Genomic DNA, 21183 nt, shown 5'->3' with positions numbered 1-21183 from the left:
AATGGTTCTCCACGAAAAACCCAGGGATGGAGTCTGATCGTGTTTCTGCCTGAAAGAATAAAGATGTTAGGGGATGGATCTCCTCTCTGCAACTTACGGAACTCCAACAGGCTGAGATTCGGTGGGGGACCCTAAGAATCTTGAGGGACTGCTGGGGCAGCTGGTTGCCGTTGAGCAGCTTTGACACATGTCGTCACCGTGACAAGCTTGAAGATGTCCTCAGAATCGTCGGTCGATTGAACCTCCTCTGCAACTTATTTCATAATAGGATCCTCCACGGATGAGTCACATACCTGGGGGTTTTCTCGGATAATTAGGTTCGTGGGTTGTTGATCTTCTGCCACGTCGTTGTCCAGGAGAAGTTGAACTGGTATGGGGGAAAGACTTTTCCCGGATGACGACTTGGACTTCACCACTAACGAACGAACAATCCAGGCGGACTCTTGCGAGTGGGTATGGAGTGGTTGCAGTGAAGTCTGTGATGAGGCCGGTTTTTTCGGTGTAGATGACGTTGGGTACAGCTGATTGGAGGAGTATCGACTGAAGAGCAACTGTGTCCCTCAAGATGTTCACTTGGATCCTTCCCACCGAATCCTTACCGCTGGTTGAAACAGTTCCGGGTTATAGATGTCTGTTGAAGAGAGAAAGATCAAAAGATAGACCAAAAATTTTCATTACAGGCTTAGGAATTAGTGAGTAGTTCACATTACTAGTACTCACTTTATCAGGACTGGACCCAAATGGTTTACCAGGAGGTGTGTTGGATGTCACTGAATGAGACTGTAGGTGTCAGCGAATTGCGCACATTTAGTAAAGTAGGTCTCTTCCTTGTCTGAAAGGTAGAGACGTACAAGAGTAGGAACACGACGCAAGAATTCTTCCACCAAGATGAGGTTGCTGAGGTCTACAAAGGTGGTGACTTGGGCCGATTCCAGCCACTTCATATAATATCTTTTCTTATGTTTGGCGAACTCTAGGTAAGTATTAGCACTGGATTTGAGGTAGTCCCTAAACTTACGTCTATAACTCTTTACGGATAGGAGATAGGCATCAAGCACTGCCTGTTTCAACACCTAGTCAGTTCCTGAAGCCAGAGAACTGAGGGTCACGGAAACTCTACCTGTCAAATATGACCCGAAAAGTATAAACCACTGATCCTGAAGCCAGCTAAGTTGGTTAGCTAGAGCCTCAAATGAAGTAAAGAATGTATCTACAACAGTCTCTACAATAGATGACATTAACTTAATGGCATGAGAATGATTGAAACGTACCAGGAGGTTAGTTTCTGCTTCCTTGCGCCGAGTGATGTGGACGGTTTCAAGGTCAAGGCCTTGACGGCGGAGCTCTAATCTCTCTTGGTCACGCCATCATAGAACGGTCCAATGCACCTTGTTTTTCAGCGGCTTGGTGTTGAAGTTCGAGTTCTCGTTCGCTGAAGAGCTTCCTGTTCACGTTCACGTTGAAGTTCAACTTGTTCCTTCTGGAGGGTAGTTTGTTTTTCAGCGATTTGAAGTTGAAGTTCAGCTTCACGTTCTTTTACCTGAAGAGCTTCCTTCTGAAGGGCAGCTTGCTCCCTCTGGACCTGAAGAGCTTCCTTCTGGCGTTCACGTTCTATGATGGCGAGCTCTATCTCCAGCTTCATAGTTGCCAGGGCGCTCTTATCTGCAATTAGTTGTTGTTCATGACCCGCTGATGTGATTCGATCATTGTCTACTAAAAAGTCGAGGATTAGATTATGGATATCAGTTTTAGTGACTCCATGAGGAGTAATATGGAACTCTTTTACTAGAGTAAGCAGTTCAGCCTTGGTGGCACGGATTAGCGTGCCCACTTCATCTTCTGGGTTATGTCGGAATGCGGCAAGGTGAAACATGGTGAGTGAATTAGCGACAAATAATATGCAGAGAATTCCCTTCAAATTGTGAACCAATGTATATGATGTGTCAGATTGACAGGATGATGTGGAGACTTTAAACTATCCTGTGTAAACTTAATGATTATAAGTTATAAGGTTACAATAATCGAGTGATTAAATTGACTAATAATATCAAAGGGTGAAACGAAGTGTTTCGAGGATGTAGGGATTTCTATATCCGGTACTCTATAAATGATGTGAATGAGGGCAAGAGGAGTCCTACTTGAATGGAAAAAATTAAATTGTTTCGAGGTAGTCCAAAGGATATAGGGATTTCTTACCTGGTACTCTATAAATGACGAAGATAAGGGTAAGGGGTGCCCTACTTAACTAAATAGTACTTACAGAGTTATCACTCTTTGTGCTCTGGAAAAGAATGGTAACTCCCTTCCTCTGTAAGTACCATGATTTCTGACCGAAGCGTATGGGTGCCGTGAGTGTCAATTTTGACGAGAACTGCTGTATGGGTCCCAACGGTACAACGAAGTTCTAAATGCAAGACGAACTAAGGTCCAATACTTCCTCCTAAGTACGGATTGCAAAGAGTAGACGTAATAGCCAAGAGACAGACCAAAGTACCAGAGTACCCAAGGGGGTGATTTGCCTGAGTGAGAACCTCTTCTGTAGAGACGAGAATAAGGTGGAAATCACAGGATATAGCAAAGATTATTAGACAACCAATAACGAGAATAAATTTGTGCATAAGACACCCACGTAATCCGAAGTCAATCCAACAGGCATATTTTCCTACACGTGGAATGTATAAAGTATTATACACCAAAAAGTACTCAAAATGGGAGTTCTGAAAAAACAAACATGTGTTAAAGCCAAATACAACTAACACAACTTTGAGGAATGGATCTAGGTGCATTACGTGAGCAAGGCTCTTAGGAAAGGCCCCCACTTTAATATGACGTAAAAGTGAAAGAATAGAGCAGTGGTTATTCTGGCTGGTGGAATGCCATTCACATTAAATAAAAAAGTAAAACAAAGTGAATAAAACTGATTCTGACCTCTTTACGGTGGTGAGAATGGCGGGATAAATTCTAAAAGAATGAAAAACTTTAATATTTAATATAACAAAAATGCCTAACAACAAATAATACAATTCCTCTATGATACTTGGCGTGAATACTAAATACAATGCAAAAATAAAAATAAAAATATGACGGTCACGTTAGTAGCAAAATTAAAGGTGCAGGAAACATACATTATTCATGGTCTGGTCGAGTCTACCGACACCCAGGGGAGTGAGAATAGATCTTGCAGCTTAGAACACTAAGAATATTCTGAGGTCTGGCTGGTGTTGAGCTGCCTATATAGGCGGCCAGGCATTATTGTAGGTGGCGCTGATGTGCATGTAACTATCACCGGCACTCTTAAACGAGTGGTTAGGCTGGTGAGTGGAGTTGGTCCCAGACAGCAGTTGTCCAGGGACCAGATTCACGAAGCAGTTACGAAAATTCTTACGAACGTGTACATCTTTCCTCAATATTTGACGGCATTGGTTACATTTATTAAACAGTTTACAAGCATGAAAACTTCCCAATCAACTGTTGTTATTGTTATAAACAGCCTCCTGTTGTTTCGGAGCTCATTAACTGTTTAATAATTGTAAACAAAGCCGCCAAAGATTGAGAAAAGATGGACAGGTTCGTAAGTGCTTGCGTAACTGCGTCGTGAATCTGGCCCCCAAGTGTGTTAGGTACTTGAGGAGGAGGGTGGTGGTAGTGTCTGTCTAGACACGGCCACTGAGCATGTATTGTTGTTGTTCTTGAAGTTGATTTCTTACATTGGAGTATGTAGATATGTTGTATAATAGGCGGTAAAGGAATAGACAGAATCTTCTTGCCTAAGCAGGAGATTTCCGTAACAAAAGCCACTTAACTAGACAAATAAATGGAATAGAATAATTTATCTATACAAACTCCAGTTGACTATGTAAAACTGAATACATATTACGAAGTGGCAACAAGCAAGTTTGTGCAAATTAAAGAACAAATATAGACTTATTTGACTGCACAAGCAAACACTAAAATAACAAGTGAAGGTCTAGATAGCATCATGAACGACTTGGCCCAGTATGAAGTTGATACTCTGTCTATGGATGGGGGGAGGGGGGTTGGTATAAATCCAGTTATGGGATTGGTTAAGGTAAATTAGATTATGTTAATAGTGAGTATATTGTGTACAATTTAACATTCCTAAGACAATTATGTAAAATGGAGTCCAGGTCCAGATTCGAGAGGTTAGGTTAAGATTGGATTGGTTTAATTAATGAAGGAAAAATACTCAATATTTTATTTATAATAACCTCAGTGCTAGAGGTTAGGTTAGGAGAGGTTGGTTTATATTTATGTAAGATTAATGTTCAAAGCAAAACATTGTTAGGAATATGATGCAATATTAAAGCAAGATCCTTGTAACTGAGGGCAATCAACACAGGATTCGTAATCGTGAATCACTCAGACTCTTCCATCGTTACTGCGACCCATTGAGGGATTAACACCTGAGTCTTCCGGTGTGTACGCCAGCAGCGCTACAATTCACCACAAACGCCACAAAGCTAGGACCCCTATCCCTAAAGACGATGCATACTCAACTACCTTCTGAAAGTCCTCATAACAGCCGCCAAGGTAAAACCCATCGACATCAGACAAGAAGGAGTGGAACTTGTGCGCTACCTCTCGTGTGAGGACGACTTCAAAAAACTACTGGTTGCCGACGGAGCACTATGTGACGCACACCTGTCTCAACTATCCACGTCGGTTCCTGGCCACTCAAATCGTCTTTAGTGGCGAGACCAGTCTCTAGATGGTGGACCAAGACATAGTAAATATACTAACCAACAACGAGTACGAAAACCTTAACATGTTGCTATGCCAAGGTGAGTTCAACGACCGCGCTGAAGGCAAGTGTCCAATCATGAAGTTAACCCGATCCACAACAGCCAAGGCTTCCCAGGCAACTACACAAAGGTCCAGTTGCTTTGGCATCAATATCCCGCCCTACCGTGAGACGAAGGAATGCTTCTACGATATAAAACGGGTGCTTCAAGTGTTATGAGTACACGCACCCCGACCAGTAAGTGTCAGCAACCCATCGTGAAGTGCAGCATCTTAGCCCAGTATCATCACCACTCAGTCTGTAAAGAAGACACCAAATGCTGCCTAAAATGGAATAGCGATTACTCCGAGATTTCCCACCGCTGTCCTCACAGCCTGGAAGTCATCGAACACCTGATCGATTCACTGGAAGCCAAAACCTCTTCCACCACCGTCAGCACCACCACCACCAGCTTCAGTACCTCATCTTCCAGCAACCAACCAGAAGCCTTCCCAGCTTTACCAAACTGTGTCTAATAATCCCAGATGCTTAACCTCAGGTATTAGATGGGGTTAGATTACCCCATCTAAGTAAATGAGTTATGTTGGCAAAAGCAGGGTACCACCATTAAATCAATTTATATATGTATGTATGTATGTATGTATGTATGTATGTATGTATGTATGTATGTATGTATGTATGTATATATGTATGTATGTACTCACCTAATTGTGCTTGCGGGGGTTGAGCTTTGGCTCTTTGGTCCCGCCTCTCAACTGTCAATCAACTGGTGTACAGATTCCTGAGCCGACTGGGCTCTATCATATCTACATTTCTACATTTGAAACTGTGTATGGAGTCAGCCTCCACCACATCACATCCTAGTGCATTCCATTTATTGACTACTCTGACACTAAAAAAAATCTTTCTAACGTCTCTGTGGCTCATCTGGGTACTAAGTTTCCACCTGTGTCCCCTTGTTCGTGTCCCACCCGTGCTGAAGAGTTTGTCTTTGTCCACCCTGTCAATTCCCCTGAGAATTTTGTAGGTGGTTATCATGTCTCCCCTTACTCTTCTGTTTTCCAGGGATGTGAGGTTCAGCTCCTTTAGCCTTTCCTCGTAGCTCAATCCTCTCAGTTCCGGGACAAGCCTGGTGGCATACCGCTGAATCTTCTCTAACTTTGTCTTGTACTCACCTAGTTGTACTCACCTAGTTGTGCTTGCGGGGGTTGAGCTCTGGCTCTTTGGTCCCGCCTCTCAACCGTCAATCAACAGGTGTACAGGTTCCTGAGCCTATTGGGCTCTATCATATCTACACTTGAAACTGTGTATGGAGTCAGCCTCCACCACATTGCTTCCTAATGCATTCCATTTGTCAACCACTCTGACACTAAAAAAGTTCTTTCTAATATCTCTGAGTTGGGCACTCAGTTTCCACCTGCGTCCCCTAGTGCGTGTGCCCCGTTTGTTAAATAGCCTGTCTTTATCAACCCTGTCGATTCCCTTGAGAATCTTGAATGTGGTGATCATGCCCCCCCCCCTAACTCTTCTGTCTTCCAATGAAGTGAGGTTCAATTCCCATAGTCTCTCCTCGTAGCTCATACCTCTCAGCTCGGGTACTAGTCTGGTGGCAAACCTTTGAACCTTTTCCATTTTAGTCTTATGCTTGACTAGATATGGACTCCATGCTGGAGCCGCATACTCCAGGATTGGTCTGACATATGTGGTATATAATGTTCTGAAAGATTCCTTACACAAGTTTCTAAAGGCCGTTCTTATGTTAGCCAACCTGGCATATGCTGCTGATGTTATCCTCTTGATATGAGCTTCAAGGGACAGGTCTGTTTAACTAGTTTGTTGTGTTTAACTTGGTATGTACTCCAGGCTGGAGCTGCATACTCCAGGATTGGTCTTACATAAGTGGTATACAGGGTTCTGAAAGATTCCTTACACAAGTTTCTGAAGGCAGTTCTTATGTTGGCCAGTCTAGCATATGCCGGTGATGATATTCTTTTGATGTGGGCCTCTGGGGACAGGTTCGGTGTGATATCAACCCCCAGATCCTTCTCTCTATTTGACTCTTGCAGGATTTCCCCTCCCAGATGATACCTTGTGTTCAGCCTCCTGCTCCCTTCGCCTAATTTCATCACCTTACACTTTCCCGAGTTGAACTTTAGCAGCCATTTTCTAGACCATTCCTCCAGTTTATCCAGGTCATCCTGTAGTCTCTGTCTATCTTCATCCGTCTTGACTCTTCTCATAATTTTTGCATCATCAGCAAACATCGAGAGGAATGAGTCTATACCCTCTGGAAGATCGTTCACATATATTAGAAACAGGATGGGTCAAGTACTGAGCCCTGTGGGACTCCGCTGGTGACATCTCGCCACTCTGATGTCTTACCCCTCACCGTTACTCGCTGTTTCCTGTTGCTTAAGTACTCCCTTATCCACTGGAGCACCATCCCTTTTACTCCTGCCTGTTGCTCCAACTTTTTTAACAGCCTTTTATGGGGTACTGTGTCAAAGGCTTTTTGGCAATCCACGAAAATGCAGTCGGCCCACCCTTCTCTTTCCTGCCTAATTTTCGTTGCCTGGTCATTAAATTCTATTAAACCTGTGAGGCACGATTTACCATCTCTGAACCCATGTTGGTGGTGTGTTACAAAGTTATTTCCCTCCAGATGCTCTACGAGCCTTTTCCTCACGATCTTCTCCATCACCTTGCATGGTATACAAGTTAACTAAACTTGCCTGTAATTCAGTGCCTCTTGCCTGTCACCCTTTTTGTATATTGGGACCACGTTAGCTGTCTTCCAACTTTCTGGTAAGTCTCCTGTTTCCAGTGACCTCATACATACATCAGTGAGTGATGTATGTATGTATGTATGTATGTATGTATGTATGTATGTATGTATGTATGTATGTATGTATGTATGTATGTATGTATGTATGTATGTATGTATGCATGTATGTATGTATGTACTCACCTAATTGTGCTTGCGGGGGTTGAGCTCTGGCACTTTGGTCCCGCCTCTCAACCGTCAATCAACAGGTGTACAGGTTCCTGAGACTACAGGGCTCTTATCATATCTACACTTGAAACTGTGTGTGGAATCAGCCTCCACCACATCACTTCCTAATGCATTCCATTTGCCAACCACTCGGACACTAAAAAAGTTTTTTCTAATATCCCTGTGTCTCATATGGGCACTCAGTTTCCACCTGTGTCCCCTATTACTAGCGTGTGCCCCTATTGTTAAATAACCTGGCTTTATCTACCCTGTCGATTCCCTTGAGAATCTTGAATGTGGTGATCATGTCTCCCCTAACTCTTCTGTCTTCCAACGAAGTGAGGTTTACTTCCTCTAGTCTCTTCTCGTATCTCATACCTCTCAGCTCGGGTAGTAGTCTGGTGGTAAACCTTTGAACCTTTTCCAGTTTAGTCTTATGCTTGACTAGATATGGACTCCATGCTGGAGCCGCATACTCCAGGATTGGTCTGACATATGTGATATATAATGTTCTGAAAGATTTTCCTGTTTCCTACCCCTATTTTCATTACATTACAATTGCTTGGGTTAAACTCTAACAACCATTTGTTCGACCATTCCTGCAGCTTGTCCAGGTCTTCTTGAAGCCTCAAGCTGTCCTCCTCTGCCTTAATCCTTCTCATAGTTTTGGCGGCGTCAGCAAACATTGAGAGGAATGAGTCTATACCCTCTGGGAGATCATTTACGTGTATCAGAAACAGGATAGGTTCGAGTACAGAGCCCTGTGGGACTCCACTGGTGACTTCACGCCAATCTGAGGTCTCACCTCTCACTGTAACCCTCTGCTTCCTATTGCTTAGGTACTCCCTTATCCACTGGAGCGCCCTACCAGTTACTCCTGCCTGTTTCTCCAGCTTATGCATCAACCTTTTATGGGGTACTGTGTCAAAGGCTTTCCGACAGTCCAATAAAATGCAGTCCGCCCATGCTTCTCTTTCTTGCTAAATTTTTGTCACCTGATCATAAAATAGAAGTAAGCCTTGTATGGCAAGATTTACCCTCCCTGAACCCATGTTGATGGGTTGTCACAAAGTCTCGTCTCTCCAGATGTGTTACTAGGTTTTTTCTCACAATCTTCTCCATCACCTTGCATGGTATACAAGTTAAGGACACTAGCCTTCAGTTCAGTGCCTCTTGTCTGTCACCCTTTTTGTATATTGGGACTACATTAGCCGTCTGCCATATTTCTGGTAGGTCTCCTGTTTCCAGTGACCTACTATACACTATGGAGAGTGGCAAACAAAGTGCTCCTGCACACTCTTTCAATACCCATGGCTAGATTCCGTCCGGCCCAACTGCTTTTCTCGCGTCCAGCTCCAATAGGTGCTTCTTGACCTCATCTCTTGTAATTTCGAACCTTTCCAAGGTCGCCTGGTTTGCTGCCACCTCTCCTAGCGCCGTGACTTCTCCTTGTTCTATTGTAAAGACCTCCTGGAACATTTTGTTGAGTTCCTCCCACACCACTTTGTCATTCTCTGTGTACCTGTCCTCACCCATCCTAAGTTTCATCACCTGTTCCTTCACTGTTGTCTTCCTCCTGATGTGACTGTGTAGTAGCTTTGGTTCGGTCTTGGCTTTGTTAGCTAGATAATTTTCATACCTTTTCTCAGCTGCTCTTCTCACACTAACATGCTCGTTCCTGGTTCTCTGGTATCTCTCTCTACTTTCAGGTTTTCTGTTATTATGGATGTTCCTCCGTGCCCTTTTGTTCAGCTCCTTTCCTTTTATACATTCCCTAGTAAACCATGGATTCTTCTTTTGCTTCTCTGTTTTTTCCTTTCGGGCCGGGACAAACCTGCTTACAGCCTCCTGACACCTTTGGGTGACATAGTCCATCATGTCTTGTATGGACTTGGTTCTGAGTTCTGTGTCCCATTGTATATCCCTTAGGAATTTATTCCTCTCCTCATAATTTCTCTTTCGGTACGCCAGCCCTTTGTTTCACAGTTCTTTTGGGGGGGAGATAATTCCTAGCTCAACCAGGTATTCAAAGCTCAATACACTATGATCACTCATTCCCAGAGAGGCTTCCAACTTAACTTCCCTGATATCCGACTCATTTAGGGTAAATATCAGATCAAGCAATGCTGGTTCATCCTCTCCTCTCATTCTTGTCGGTCCCTTGACGTGTTGTCCATGTGAGTCTCTGTTCCCCCAATCTATCTTCCCATGGTTCAAGTCTCCTATGATTAGTAGTCTAGTTCCGTTCCTGCTAGCCAGAGAAGCTGCTCTTTCTATTATATTGATGGTGGCCATGTTGTTTCTATCATATTCCTGTCTGGGTCTTCTGTCTTCGGTGGGGGGGTTATATATGACTACTACTATAATTTTCTGTACTCCAGTTGCTATGGTGCCTGATATGTAGTCACTGAAACCTTCACAGTTCTGATTTACCATCTCTTCAAAACTCCAACCTTTTCTTATCAGCAAAGCTACACCACCTCCTCCTCTCCCTTCTCTCTCTTTCCTCACTACATAGTAGTCCTGTGGAAACACTGCGTTTGTTATGGTTTTCGTTAGCTTTGTTTCTGTGAATGCTATTATGTTTGGGTTTTCTTCTAGTGCCCATTCTCCGAGTTCACTTGTTTTATTTGTAATCCCATCTATGTTAGTGTACATTGCCTTGAAGCTCACTTTCTTCTGTTCATTTTCTAGTCCTCTTCTTGGCGAGCATTCTGCTGGTGGGGAAAGCTGTTCCGTGGGTGAGAAGATCTGTGAGGTGGTTTGCAGGGTCTCAGAGGATTTTGGGGTGGGGGGTGGGGGTGCAAGGGAAGAGGGGACAGGTAGGGTGTGGAATAAGGAGATAGGGGGGTGACGTGGAGGATATGGGTTGAAGGGGAGGAGGGATAGGGAGTATATGGGATGAAGGGGAGGGGGGAAGGCAGGAGGGGGACATGGTGGGAATGGGGGAGGGGTGACAGGGTCAGAATGGGGTGGGGGGGTAGGGAGGGTTGGGTGATCATTTGGGTGGGGGCAGGTAGGGTGAGGGGACAGGAGTGTTTCTTTGCAGAGGGGGGTGGTGGTGTTGTCCTCCGCTCAGGTGTTGCTGGGATGCTGGTTGTGGGTTCCCCTCTTGTCTCTGGGGACTGCGATTTCCTGGTTTACTCCTCTCTCCCTGCCTCTGCTGTCCTGGCTCTCTCCTCCTTCATCCTGTCCCTCTGCAGGAATACTTTCTTGTATTCCTCCACATACTGCAGACGACTCTTCCTTTCTAAAATAACCTCTTTGGTGGCCTCGTTTGTAAACACCACCTTTACCAGTCGGTTTCTGTCCTTGTTGTACCAGCCCAACCTGAAAATCTTCTCAATGTTTTGTTCTGCCCCTTATATCTGTAACCCCTTCAGTAGCCAATGTACTGCTTCTCTATCCTTGTTATTCCATGCCTGACTATTGGATTCTTCTTGTTCTTTAATGCCTACAACTACCACTGATCTTTTTCTCTCCAGCAGCTGACTGGTACACTTTGCTGCTTCCTGTGAGGTAGCTGCTTGCATGGCTACCTCCCTCACTGTGTCCATTACTTCTGAGCTCTTTCTCAATCTTTCTGCAAATGTTTCAGGTACAGGGACATTTCCTTAAAATGCAATATTCCCACCTTCCCTTTGGATGATAATCTGATGCTTGGCCTCTTTAGTTTTCTCTGTGAGGGATTTGATCTCCGCCCTTGCTGATAGCTCATTTTGCAGGTTGTTAATTGTAATCCTCATTTCATGCATCTCCCTCTTGAATTCCTCCAGAACTTTGGGTTAACATTTCCTTCGTTTGGTCACTTTGACTATTCCTTGTGTCCCTGTTGCGTCCTCCTGCTATTTTGTCACTTTCCCTGATATGTTTTGATAGGGTTAGGCAGGGGGGTGCAGAGAGGGGGGGCAGAGAGAGAGAGAGAGAGAGAGAGAGAGAGAGAGAGAGAGAGAGAGAGAGAGAGAGAGAGAGAGAGAGAGAGAGAGAGAGAACAGAACAGAGAGGATGAGAGAGCGGGAGGGTGGGGTGGGGGGGGAGGAGGGCGATTGTATGGGAGGGGGAGCGGAGATGGTCAAATCAGGTCAGGTGGTCAGGTGGTGGGAGAGGGTGAGGGAGATGGAGGGGGTCCCCATTGTGTGGGAGGTTTTGGGGGTAGGGGAGGAATATCTGGTATGCTACAGAAGAAGTGAGAAATGGGGGGGGGGGGTTAATATATGTGAGTGTGTGTGTGTGTGTGTGTGTGTGTGTGTGTGTGTGTGTGTGTGTGTGTGTGTGTGTGTGTGTGTGTGTGTGTGTGTGTGTGTGTGTGTGTGTGTGTGTGTGTGTGTGTGTGTGTGTGTGTGTGTGTGTGTGAATGTGTGTGTATGTGTGTGTGTGTGTGTGTGTGTGTGTGTGTGTGTGTGTGTGTGTGTGTGTGTGTGTGTGTGTGTGTGTGTGTGTGTGTGTGTGTGTGTGTGTGTGTGTGTGTGTACTCACCAATTTTGTGCTTGCAGGATCGAGCATTGACTCTTGGATCCCGCCTTTCCAGCTATCGGTTGTTTACACCAATGACTCCTGTCCCATTTCCATATCATACCTAATTTTAAAAGTATGAATAGAGTTTGCTTCCACAACCTGTTCCCCAAGTGCATTCCATTTTTCCACTACTCTCACGCTGAAAAAAAACTTCCTAACATCTCTGTGACTCATCTGAGTTTCCAGTTTCCACCCATGTCCCCTCGTTCTGTTATTATTACGTGTGAACATTTCATCTATTTCCACTTTGTCAATTCCCCTGAGTATTTTATATGTCCCTATCATATCTCCTCTCTCCCTTCTTTTCTCTAGTGTCGTAAGGTTCAGTTCCTTCAGATGCTCTTCATATCCCATCCCTCGTAACTCTGGGACAAGCCTCGTCGCAAACCTCTGAACCTTCTCCAGTTTCCTTGTGTGTTTCTTCAGGTGGGGGCTCCATGATGGCATGGCATACTCTAAGACGGGTTTCACGTAGGCAGTGTAAAGCGCCCTAAAAGCCTCCTCATTTAGGTTTTTGAATGAAGTTCTAATTTTCGCCTTTGTAGAGTACGCTGCTGTCGTTATCCTATTTATATGTGCCTCAGGAGTTAGATTAGGTGTCACATCCACTCCCAGGTCTCTTTCTCGAATCGTTACAGGTAGGCAGTTCCCCTTCATTGTGTACTGTCCCTTTGGTCTTCTATCACCTGATTCCATTTCCATAACTTTACATTTACCGGTGTTAAACTCCAGTAGCCATTTCCCTGACCATCTCTGCAACCTGTTTAAGTCCTCTTTGAGGATCCTACAATCCTCGTCTGTCACAACTCTTCTCATTAATTTTGCATCAACCGCAAACATTGACATGTACGATTCCACTCCTGTAAACATATCATTTACGTAAATTAGAAAGAGGATTGGTCCCAGCACCGATCCTTGAGGTACTCCACTTATTACTGTTCACCAGTCCGACTTCTCGCCCCTTACCATTACCCTCTGGCTCCTTCCTGTTAGGTAGTTCTTCACCCGTTCCAAGGTCTTTCCGCTTACTCCTGCCTGCCTCTCAAGTTTGTATAGCAGTCTCATGTGCAGTACTGTATCAAAGGCCTTTTGGCAGTCAAGAAATATGCAGTCTGCCCAGCCTTCTCTGTCCTGCCTTATCCTTGTTACTTTATCATAGAATTCTAAAAGGTTTGTTAGGCATGATTTCCCTGTCCAGAACCCATGTTGGTGCTTGTTTACAAACCCAATGCTCTCCAGGTGCTAAACAAGTCTTAGCCTAATTATTCTTTCAAGTATTTTGCAGGGGATGCTTGTCAGTGATACGGGGCTGTAGTTAAGTGCCTCCTCCCTATCACCTTTCTTGAAAATCGGTACGACATTTGCCTCCTTCCAGCAACTGGGCAATTCTCCCGACATAAGTGACTCATTGAAGATCATTACCAAAGGCACGCTGAGAGCCTGCGCTGCCTCTTTAATTATCCACGGTGATACTTTGTCTGGTCCAACAGCTTTATTTGCATCGAGTGTTGTCAACTGTTTAATTACCTCCTCTGCTGTCACCTCTATATCTGATAGTCTTTCATCTAGGGTAATCGATTCTAACAATGGGAGCTGCTCAGGCTCGGTTGTGAACACTCCATGGAAACTTGCATTCAGTACCTCGCAGATTTCCTTGTCGCTTTCTGTATATGCCCCTTCTGTTTTCCTCAGTCTTGTCACTTGGTCATTTACCGACATCTTCCTGCTTATTTGGCTATGTAGTATTTAGGTTGCTTTTTCGCTTTGATCGCAATATCATTCTCATAATTTCTTTCCGACACTCGTCTTATGTTAATGTAATCATTCCTAGCTCTGTTACATCTAATCCTGTTGTCCTCTGTCCTTTGTCTTCTGTACTTCCTCCACTCCCTCCTGCTTTTCACCTTTGCTTCCTGACACTGTCTATTAAACCATGGGTTATTATATTCCCTCCTGCTTTTTTCCTTTACTGTTGGAATAAATCTCTCTTCAGCCTCCTTGCATTTCCATATGACTTGGTTCATCATACCTTGCACTTTTTTTCCTCTAAGTTCTTCCTCTCACTGCACTTCTCCCAGGTAGTCCCTTATCCTTCTGTAGTCACCTTTTCTGTAATCAAGTCTCCTTTCCCGGACCTCTTGTTCTTTGGTCACAATTTTAAGCTCCATCATGTAGTCAAAGATTTGGACACAATGGTCACTGGCTCCTAGTGGTATTTCATGTTCCAACTGTTCGATGTCTTCTACATTCTGGGTGAAAATGAGATCTAATAGGCTGGGCGTATCCCCTCCTCTTTCCCTAGTATCTTCCTTCACATGCTGTGTTAGGAAGTTCCTGTCAATAACGTCTACCAGCTTCGCTCCCCAGGTCTCCTCCCCGCCATGGGGATTCCTCGTTTCCCAATCTATCTCTCCGTGATTTAGGTCCCCCATGACCAGCAGCTTCGCTCTCATTCTATGCGCTATAGTTGCTGCCCTCTGCAGTTCATCTATACATGCCTTGTTGCTGTCCTCGTACTCCTGCCTGGGCCTTCTACTGTTTGGTGGGGGATTGTAGAGTATCAAGATTACAATCTTCTTCCCATCCACTGTCAGAGTTCCATGTATGAAGCTCGTGCTTTCATTGGTACCCGGATTTTCCAGCTCATCAAACTTCATGTGTGTGTACTCACCTAGTTGTACTCAGCTAGTTGTGCTTGCGGGGGTTGAGCTCTGGCTCTTTGGTCCCGCCTCTCAACCGTCAATCAACAGGTGTACAGGTTCCTGAGCCTATTGGGCTCTATCATATCTACACTTGAAACTGTGTATGGAGTCAGCCTCCACCACATTGCTTCCTAATGCATTCCATTTGTCAACCACTCTGACACAAAAAAAGTTCTTTCTAATATCTCTGTGGCTCATTTGGGCACTCAGTTTCCACCTGTGTCCCCTAGTGCGTGTGCCCCTTGTGTTAAATAGCCTGTCTTTATCAACCCTGTCGATTCCCTTGAGAATCTTGAATGTGGTGATCAGGTTCCCCCCTAACTCTTCTGTCTTTCAACGAAGTGAGGTTCAATTCCCGTAGTCTCTCCTCGTAGCTCATACCTCTCAGCTCGGGTACTCGTCTGGTGGCAAACCTTTGAACCTTTTTCAGTTTAGTCTTATGCTTGACTAGATACGGACTCCATGCTGGAGCCGCATACTCCAAGATTGGTCTGACATATGTGGTATATAATGTTCTGAAAGATTCCTTACACAAGTTTCTAAAGACCGTTCTTATGTTAGCCAACCTGGCATATGCTGCTGATGTTATCCTCTTGATATGAGTTTCAGGGGACAGGTCTGGCATGATATCAACCCCCAGGTCTTTATCTCTCTCTGACTCTTGAAGTATTTCATCTCCCAAGTGATACCTTGTATCTGATCTCCTGCTTCCTACCCTTATCTTCATTATATTACATTTGCTTGGGTTAAACTCTAACATCCATTTGTTCGACCATTCCTGCAGCTTGTCCAGGTCTTCTTGAAGCCTCAAGCTGTCCTCCTCTGTCTTAATCCTTCTCATAATTTTGGCGTCGTCAGCAAACATTGAGAGGAATGAGTCTATACCCTTTGGGAGATCATTAACGTATATCAGAAACAGGATAGGTCCAAGCACAGAGCCCTGTGGGACTCCACTGGTGACTTCCCGCCATTCTGAGGTCTCACCCCTCACTGTAACTCTCTGCTTCCTATTGCTTAGGTACTCCCTTATCCACTGGAGCGCCCTATAGGAACGTAGGAAAACATTGGAGCGTAGGAAAATAGAATACAGAAATTAACAATGGAAATTTGAGTTAAATACAGAATAAAGGTGGTCCCACGTGGTGAGCCAGTGCCACCAGGCTCATGTGTACAGGCATAAGCGATATATATCAAATATAGCGAGCAGTGATACGTTGAACAGTGAAGTGGAACGTATAACACAACATATAAATTAGTGGATAGTGTTAGAGAATTGTACAAAGAAAAAGTATAAATGTAAAGTTGTGGAGGAGGCACCACACTAGGCTGTTTACACCACAGCCACGAGGCCTACACAGTGTAGAGGACGTCCCGCAGTAACAGTATACTCCCTCAGTGATAATATACTGGCAATATATACTGTAATACGGGAAAGTGGAGCTAGGAACTAGTAATAGAGTAAGTGAATAACATTGCAAGCCGGAAGAAAGCAGAAAATCCCTTAGGATATTACAGGCACATAATCAGTGTATAAATCAAGTAACTGGCAACCAGTGACATCCTGGTTGCCCATCCTGCCCCCGACCTGGGACAAACAACGGTCAACTGGACGGTCCCAAGACGACCATATTTTCTCCACAAGGCGATAAGTACCCCCACATAAACTTGAACAAATAAACATATGTAATATTATAAATATACTGGATACATATTATATATACATACATATAATACTTAAATATATGCATATATTATTATAACATCACAAACCCAACATGGAGGTGTGTGGAGGCTGCCTTAAGTCACTTCGGAAGAGTGTTGTAGGCATTGTATGTAACATTTGTAACATAAGATTTCACCTGAGTTGTACAGGATTACCTACACAATATGCAAACCGGGAAGGTAACTACTGGATCTGTCAAAGAGACAGACAGTTGTGGGAAAACATCACCAAACTAATGAATAACATTCCTGAAGTACACAGGCTACAATTCACACAAAAACTACCAGAAATATATGCAGAGTATATAAAGACAGCAACGAACTCTGAACACAACCCAGGGACTGAGAATTTAGAGAGTCAAAGTAGCAATGTAGAAGGGTATAGTGTCGAGGTACACAAAAATGAAGGCAATATTGTAGAGCACACTGGTGATATGAATAAGGAGAGAAAAAATGAGACGAATGAGAACACAAATGAGAAAGACGAAAGCAACAAGGAGAAAGATAAGGGCAATACCGAGAATGAATGCAGAAACGAGAAAGTTGGAACAAAAAACACAGAGGTAGCCAAGTCGTGCACGGGTACAAACAAGAATAATACAATCACAAATGAAAATATTTGCTGGTATTATGCAAAAGGACAGTGTAGATATGGGCCCAGAGGCACGGAATGCTCATTCATGCACCCACGGAAATGCCGAAACTGGTTAGGGAAAGGCAGATGTCGTTTTGATACAGAGTGTAGATATTTTCACCCTAAGCTATGCACACTCTCAGTCAATGAGAGGAAATGCTACGATCTTCACTGCCCCGATTTCCACGTCAGAGGTACACAGCGCCATATAAGAGAAGAAGTCCAACATAATAGTCCTGAAATTTTTTTAGAGGCAGGTACAAACAGAGGGAGAAACAGACAGGCAGAAACGTGGCAGGAGTACGGATGGAGAGGGGGAAATGCCCAAGACTGGACTACAGTTCGTCATCAAGCCCACACATACTACACCCCCCAACTACACAGGGACTACCACACTCCCCAGTATCACTTCCAAAACTGGACAAACCATTGCCACAACAACACACCCTGGGTCAGGGTAGAGAGGAGGGAGAACTACCAAAACCTTCCAGAAGTGACACACAATATGGACAATCATTCATATTTGCAAACATTCAAGGTTTAAAGCCAAAGTCAAGAAATAAAGTTAAGTTCATAAATGGCCTTCTATTAGAGTCAAACTCAATATTTGGGGCATTCACGGAAACTCATACAAAAGATTACATGGATGGTGAAATCTGGATTCCAAATTATAATCTATATAGATGTGATAGAAAAACTAGGTCAAATGGAGGAGTAGGTCTGTATATTAAAGAAGACCTGGTATGCACAGAACTATTAAATTCAACTAATGAGGTGGTAGAGGTACTTGGAATGAAGGTAGAGAAACTAAACCTAATTATTATTCTAATATATAAACCGCCAGATACAACGATTGAGGAATTCACAGAGCAGATGCACAAAATAGAGAACATACTTGACAACCTAGCAAACCCAGCTCCAGATATTATCTTTCTTGGAGATTTCAATTTACCGAGTCTAAGATGGAGAACGGCAAACACAAATATCATAGCAGGGAATGACCCGGGAAATAACCAACCACAGGTTAGAGAACTTTTGAGATTCTGTGACAAATTCTCGCTCAATCAACAGATTACAGAACCAACTAGGAACGAAAACACACTAGACTTGTTATTCACAAACAATGATGAACTAATCAGGGATATCACAATCTCAGATACTTCATACTCAGACCATAAGCTCATTGAAGTGCGAACTAGCATAAATAACGGTAGTAGGTCTAAGAGACCCAACAAGCGAGAAGGAATATTCAATCAATTCAATTTCAACAATAAGAGGATTGACTGGGAAAAAATAAATGTAGACCTTGCAACCAATCAATGGGAGACGGTGTTAAGCGACAAAACTCCCACACAGGGAATAGCTCAACTGACAGCTGAAGCTTACAAGGTCTGCTTGAAGCACGTGCCTGTGAGGAGGGGCAGAAAGAGGACCACTCTAGAAAGAGAACGGAGACGACTGTACAGGAGAAGGAAAAAAATAACGGAAATGCTTCGGCAGACACAACTATCACAAGCAAGGAAAACAAGCCTAAGCAGGGAGATTGAGGAAATAGAACAAACGTTGAAGCGATCATATGAGTCTGAGGAAATGGAATTGGAACAGAAAGCTATACAAGAGATAAGGAAAAATCCGCAATATTTTTTCACATACGCAAAATCAAAATCCAAAACCTCGACCAGTATTGGACCGTTAATTACAAATGAAGGTACGTACACAGAGGACAACAAAGAGATTAGTGAAATTCTAAGAAGCCAGTATGAGGCTATGTTTAGCACACCAATAAACAACATGAAAGTTGATGACCCAGACAGCTTCTTTATGAATGACATTCAAGCTGCAGATAATATAACGGATATTACCACAAACTCGGAAGACTTTGAAAGAGAAATTGATAATATGCCTATGCACTCAGCTCCTGGGCCTGACTCATGGAATTCAATATTTATAAAGAAATGTAAAGTACCAGTAGCGAGAGCACTCAGCGTAATATGGAGAAAGAGCCTGGATACAGGGGAGATACCAGCAGCACTTAAATCTGCAGATATAGCTCCGTTGCAGAAGGGGGGGAGTAAAGCCTTGGCAAAAAATTATAGGCCAGTTGCACTAACATCACACATAATAAAAGTGTTTGAAAGAGTGATTAGGAATCAAATTTCTAGTTTTATGGAAAACAATGAATTGCACAATCCAGGACAACATGGATTTAGAGCGGGAAGATCCTGTCTATCACAGTTACTCAACCACTATGACAAAATCACAGAAGCCCTAGAAGAAAAGCAAAATGCAGATGTTGTATACACAGACTTTGCAAAGGCGTTCGACAAATGTGACCATGGGGTGATAGCTCACAAAATGAGGTCAATGGGAATAACTGGAAAAGTAGGACGCTGGATACTCAATTTCCTGTCGAACAGAACACAAAGAGTAACAGTCAATCAGATAAAATCGAGTCCAAGCGATGTTAAAAGCTCTGTACCTCAAGGTGCAGTCCTTGCACCGCTACTGTTCCTTATTCTCATATCTGATATAGACAAAAATACACGCCACAGCTTCGTGTCGTCCTTTGCAGATGACACAAAAATCAGCATGAAAATTACCTCTGCTGAAGACATTGAAAAACTACAAGCAGATGTCAACAAAGTTTTTGATTGGGCAGCAGAAAATAACATGAGGTTTAACAGTGATAAATTTCAGGTACTCAGGTACGGCAAAAATGAGGATCTGAAACATAATACAGGGTACAAAACACAATCGAATCTTCCCATAGTAGGAAAACAGCATGTCAAGGATTTGGGAATAATGATGTCCGACGATCTAACGTTTAGGGAGCATAACCAAGCAAATATCGCGTCAGCCAGAAAAATGATCGGATGGATTACGAGAACTTTCAAATCCAGGGATCCCATCACAATGGTTGTACTCTTCAAGTCACTTGTGCTGTCCCGTCTCGAGTACTGCTCAGTACTCACTTCCCCCTTCAGAGCAGGAGAGATTGCTGAAATAGAGGGAATACAGAGAACATATACGGCACGCATAGACGAGATAAAACACCTAAATTATTGGGATCGTCTCAAAGCTCTCCAAATGTACTCTCTAGAAAGGAGACGAGAGAGATACCAAATAATATACACCTGGAAAATACTGGAGGGTCAGGTCCCAAATCTACACAGTAAAATAACAACGTACTGGAGTGAACGATATGGAAGAAAATGCAAGATTGAACCTGTGAAGAGCAGAGGTGCCATAGGCACAATCAGAGAGCACTGTATAAACATCAGGGGTCCGCGGTTGTTCAACGTCCTCCCAGCGAGCATAAGAAATATTGCTGGAACAACCGTGGGCATCTTCAAGAGAAAACTGGACGGTTTTCTAAGAGAAGTTCCGGATCAGCCGGGCTGTGGTGGGTACGTGGCCCTGCGGGCCGCTCCAAGCAACAGCCTGGTGGACCAAACTCTCACAAGTCGAGCCTGGCCTCGGGCCGGGCTTGGGGAGTAGAAGAACTCCCAGAACCCCATCAACCAGGTATCAGTTACTCCTGCCTGTTTCTCCAGCTTATGCATCAACCTTTTATGGGGTACTGTGTCAAAGGCTTTCCGACAGTCCAAAAAATGCAGTCCGCCCATCCTTCTCTTTCTTGCTTAATCTTTGTCACCTGCTCATAGAATTCTATCAAGCCTGTAAGGCAAGATTTACCCTCCCTGAACCCATGTTGATGGGTTGTCACGAAGTCTCTTCTCTCTAGATGTGTTACTAGGTTCTTTCTCACAATCTTCTCTATCACCTTGCATGGTATACAAGTTAAGGACATTGGCCTGTAGTTCAGTGCCTCTTGTCTGTCACCCTTTTTAAATAT

This window comes from Procambarus clarkii, chromosome 21 (genome assembly GCF_040958095.1).
Source record: "Procambarus clarkii isolate CNS0578487 chromosome 21, FALCON_Pclarkii_2.0, whole genome shotgun sequence".
NCBI lineage: Eukaryota > Metazoa > Arthropoda > Malacostraca > Decapoda > Cambaridae > Procambarus > Procambarus clarkii.
Note: the sequence above shows the minus strand (reverse complement) of the source record.